Raw genomic sequence first — 6,000 nt, forward strand, 5'->3', positions numbered from 1 at the left:
ATTTCATAACTTGATTTCGTTAAAAGCTTTAATCCAATTAAATGTAGCCTTAAACAAATTACATTGCTCATATTGGTAGTTGCGGATGTAGAAAGTTTGAGTAATGGTGGGATCAAAAGAAATTCCGAACAAATCTAAAATAGTAGTGACACTCATATTTCAAGACAATATACCTAATATAGAAAAAAAAAATTACACTATCAGTTGGAATCGAAGTGATAGCCCAGGACCTCCTAACACCGCATAAGTCCACCACTGCATATTGGTAAAAAGGAAAGTATCCTGTTACTATAGGTAAAAGTTAAAATACAATGCATAGATTGGTAAAAAAAAAAAAAAGGAAAAATATGTTGTTATTTTCTGCAATATAAAATAAATATTAAAAAAAATCAATTATAGATAAAATACAGTGTTATTCAGTTTTAATAAATTAATTCCATCCATTCCATAATTAAAAATATGTAACTATTTGATTCAATAAAAAGCTTACACAAAAATAACCTCAACCAAAATTCATGTATTATCGAGCATTAAAAATCAAGTTACCGGAGCCAAAATAACTTTCACTAACACCATATTAAGCTTAATGAAAGAACAAATATAAGCTTCCATTAATGTTAAATTTGAAATATAAGAATATTGTTAAAAGCAAAGGAAGGTGATAAACATCGGCCAACAAATATATGTGTAAATTATGTTACATGAAATTCAGGTAAAAAAAAAAAAAAAAAAAAAAAAAAAAAAAAAAAAAAAAAAAAAAAAAAAAACTATATATGTCATTAATTAATATTAACAAAAATATGCTTATAATTATTACAAAATATTTAAGCAAAATCTAATCTTCCTTTTCATGATTTTCACTATCTAATGATCTCCTTCGGCCACTTGCATATGAACAAAATCGCCATAATTCTTTCCAATAGCTTAACATGATAAACAATGAAAAGAATGTGGGAAATTAGATAAATAAATTATTTATTCTTTGATTAGGAGGATACTTTGCCACACACACTTCCTAGTTCTTCACCATGCCCCAAAATAAACGATATATATATTTATTATAGAAATTATTAATGTAATTCACATTTAATTATGGTAATATTTCTTATTATTAATATATTTTATAATTAATTATAATAATATATATCATCAATTAATGCTTCTTATATATGTTCTTAGAACTCATATTAAAAAATCCCATTGAATTGTAGTCTTAATCATATAATGAAAGTGAATAATTGACTTCCTAAATTGTACTCTTAATCATACTCCATAATGAAAGTGTATAATTGACTTCCTAAATTGATCATAAAGAGATTAGATTACCTAAAATTTAAGAGACCATCCATAATTCCTATTAACAACCTCAACAAAATAACACTGCCCTATGGCTACGTTGATCTGAAAATCTCAGCAGCGAATAAAAAACACAGGGAATCCCAGCTTGCAGGTCTAAAAGAAGGAAAGAAAACAGCATGTTGCGTCTGTTAAGAAGAAGAAGACAAGCCAAGTTCGGAAACTTGACATGTTTGGTCCCTGATGTTCGGTTAGTTGGCAGCTCTAACCAAGACATGATTTTCCTTAACATAATTGGTTTCTGGAAATTACACAATACCCGTGGACTTATAAATCCTATTTATTTCAAATAAATTGATTTATTATTATTATTATTATTAAACACAAAAATAATTACATAATTAGGTTTTGTTTGCATCAGATATTAAGTTGTGTTCAACCAATTATGGGTTTATGATTTTTGGTTGTATGTTGAACATATTTGAACAGGTACTTGTTGTCATATAAAATATTCAAGAAGTCTACAACTTGAAACTTCAAGAACTTGAACTCGAAACTTCAAGAAACCTAAAAAAGAAACACATGAATACGCACTTATTCTAAAATCATTTCGGGTTTCTAAAATTTTTTGAAATCGGAAACACGTGAACACACACCTTGTCCTGAATTTGATTTTTCAGATTTGTTTTGGGGATTTTGAAATTAAGTTCTTATATAATTAAGCATAGGTTTGTGTTCATCGGATCGGCGGAAAAGAAGAAGACGACAAAGAAAGAGAGCAAAGATAAATCTGACCAGAAAATGCATGTTTGGCTAGAGATAGATGACCAGAAAATTCTTGCTTGGCCAAAAAACAGAAACCGAAAAATCCTACTATAGACAATCTTATTGGTATTTATTTATAACCAATTGAAGAAGATAAATGATAGGTTGAATACCATAAGGAAAATAGTAAGTAAATACGTACAGTTCCAAAAGTTAGTAACAAGTCATTAACCCAATAAATATTATATTTTAACCGGTATAGTTTGATAAAAAGAGTAGGGATAATAGTTAAGAAATATGCCTAAGTTATTATTTTATTTTTATATTTTTCAAGAATGTCTTGTTCATTTCTACGTCACCATAGTTATATGGTATATATGTGTAAAAATACATAAAAAAAATATGTTCAATTTTGATATATCAATAGTTGTATCAAACTAATAGACTGATATAGATTGGAATACTTTTACATAAATAAATATAAAATATGTAATAATAATTGTTATATGTATGTTTGTTAAAGGGTTAATGTTATCTACCCGGTTAAGGTATATATATTCTCTTTTCTTTTTATCCCTCGTCATCTTATTCCTATTGGTATTGGTAGGAGAACATTACCTTCTACCCCAATTATCTAGAGACTAGTCTAGTAAGTTTCTTTCCCTCGAACAACCTTAAAAACATTAAATTTAATAACGTAAGCATAAACTTAACAAGTTTCCCGGTATGCCACATATTTCACCACATATGCAACACATACAAGCAAAGCTCTTGGCTCTAGCATTGATTCACCATCTCTCCTATCAATGGTGGAGCCAGGACCAAAGTGAAGGGGTATTCCAATTTTATTTTTAGGGTAATCCAAATTTTTTTCCAGGGTACATGGCTTTCACCAGTTTCGTTTCGGTTTTAAACCCAAACTTTAATCAAATCCTTAGCTAACCTCAAGTATTGTTATATAAACATAAAGATGAAGTATATTTTGATACTTGAATCGATGTGGGATTCAAAGCAGACATCAAATGAAGTATGAGGATAACAGACTTATATAATAGACAAAAATGGTTGAGTTTACATATGTTTGGCGATGTGGGATAGAATAGCTGGAAAAAAAATAGACAAAGGATACGTAAGGAGAAAGAATTAAACCTGAGAACTTTACTTTAACAAACCAACACATTAACCAGTAGCTCTCCTATGTGTTTTGTGTTATAATTGAAGGGATGCGTATATATACATTATATCGAAAAAAATTAAAAGATTCGTAAACAAAAATTACAATACCAAAAAAATTTTGAGGGGTATCCCGGGCTACCCCGGGACCCCTTGGATCCGCCTATTTCTCCTATCATCATATACATATTAACATACATAATAATCATACACATCAACCATTGATACTATAACACCATATCGCTATTAACTCTCAGCCGTCATGCGATTATCGGCTTCTAGCCATACAATATCGATATCAAGGCTAATGCTAATATTGATGATCGCCTTATGAATGCATAGTCATATGTACTCAGGAATAAGATAGACAATCGAACAAATGATCCTACCCGGGAGCAATATATCAAACAAGAACCATGCAATAAGGCTTAGACCATGAGTTCTCAAGCTTTCTAATTTAAACTACGTACAACCCCTAGGGTATCCACTCAATGATCGACTGATACTATCATTACCTTAACCAGTCATGACACCTAACAATATCATACAATAAAAACGCAAGACCCATACCATGATACCAAGCATCCTAAAAATACATACATAACAAGAATTATCTTGGTCGACTACCATACTTGTACTATAACAATACCTATATACTGCCATACAAATTATATACAATGTCACACCAAGTATAATGAGAAAACTCACCTAAGTTAACATCCAAAACTCAACAACAGCTCTCATTAACACAATCCACTTAATACCAACTTGAAACTAATCATTAGTCTACAATCCAAATACTTCTAGTTTAACCAAAAGTCAAACTGGTCAAAAAGTCAATGGCTGGCTACACCACTAACCAATACTGTGTTACGCTGCTAACCGCTAGAAGCCAAAATTGTCAGGTTTGTCTTAATCTCGCACCGCGAGTTCCCCATTCCATCATGTCACGAATCATTGACTAACAACCTACCTTATTATGGACTTAATCCTTAAAGATAGGAGTTCCAAATCTCAAATTTGAACTCCATAACAACGTAATGGATAATGTTTCCATCTTTATCCATCGTAATAGCTTAATCACTTAAGATCTTAAACCCGAGGTCCATTAATCTCTCAAAAGGGGCATAAATTATGAATGGACTCAAGAGAATTCATACATGATCCTTTTTCTACAACATAGAAGGTCCAGAAGCTTAATAACAAGAAAAATGAGTTATGGAGTTCTTCAAACTCTAAGAGCATCAAGTTTAAGGGACCAAAATGACACTAAAATCATCCATAATATGGATCTAGAGAGATAAGAGTACAAATGTTGACACTTTATAATTTCATAGGTCCAAGAGATAGAAAGTGTCAGATCCCCAGTCGTCAGCGAAAACGTTGAGGTACGTGATCTATATCACTAATTATAGTTATGGAACATACATTGAACAATACAAAGATATAAGCTTCTATTATTACCAAAATAGAAATCACATTGTCGATGACTATTTCTAAATCACGACAAGTGCCTAATAATTCGGAGTTTACAAAGGTATATTAAAATAACGAAAAGTATTATATGCAAACTCTTCCGACCTGCTACTAAACCTAAGAATACATGCAATACGATACATCAAGAAAATCTTGTTAGTGAGTTCTACAGGTTTAAGACAATGAACCTTTATAATCAAAAGTATTTTTATAAAAGTTTATCTGGTTGACTAGTTCTTATAGAAATGTACTTTTCAAAAAAAATGGTATAAAACAAAATGAGTTTTAAAAAGGTTCTTGGATTCATATATTAATACTGCTTATTCAAATCCCAAAGTACAGTACTTAACAAATATATAAATAATTCAAACTTATATCAAATTTTACTGCTTCTATGGCCAAAATGTATTTTATATAAAGATTTTGAATATCAAGTTATATAAAATAAGGTCATGTCACACCTTCTTAAAATATATAAATAACCAACTTAACTCTTATAGCTTTATACAAACGATTGTATTGTTTATATGTACAAATCATAAATTTTGAGTTTATAAACTTTTTATGGTCGTGTCGTAATGATTATTAAGTATTTTCTTACTTAATTTGGAAGCCGACACATAATTAGTAGGGAAAAATCATCTCACATAAATGTTGTATCTTCGTGCCGCAATGAACTTTTCAGCATTATCTTAATGAATTCAGAAACCAGTACTTATCATTTGAGTCACAACTTTCCTACTGCGTACTGTCTCTTTCAACTTGTATATGTGAACAAAAACCGTATATAAATCATATTTCAATTCTATACGGCAATGGAACAAATTTGAGGTTTATAATGAGCTCATAAATAAACCATGACACGAGACCTCTACACCAACACTATGAAGGGGCGTGTTGAAAGTCCAAACCAATGTCTTATCAATGTTGTGGATTACTTAGTGTAAGAATGCTAAGACATGATTTCGACTAGTCATACAATGGTTATAGCCAACAACCGTTGACAGGATGTCTACCCGTATAAGTCTATACAATCGATCTTATATCTGTCGTTTCTCATTCCATATGGATTAACGGTTATATCATAGAGGGTATTGACTAAGACATGCAGTCGTATTGTAGTTAAAAACATAGCCCATATAGCCAAGGGAATGAACCTAACTCATATGGCTTTAGAAACAAACATAGCTCATATAGGAAACCTATATTTGATGGATCCTAACAATGTATTTAGGCATCCTAGTCCTAAAATTTTTGTTATAAGTTTATTAAACACTTATAATTCTGGTT

The sequence above is a fragment of the Lactuca saligna genome, chromosome 3 (assembly GCF_052625555.1).
Source record: "Lactuca saligna cultivar CGN05327 chromosome 3, ASM5262555v1, whole genome shotgun sequence".
In the NCBI taxonomy this organism is placed as follows: Eukaryota; Viridiplantae; Streptophyta; class Magnoliopsida; order Asterales; family Asteraceae; genus Lactuca; species Lactuca saligna.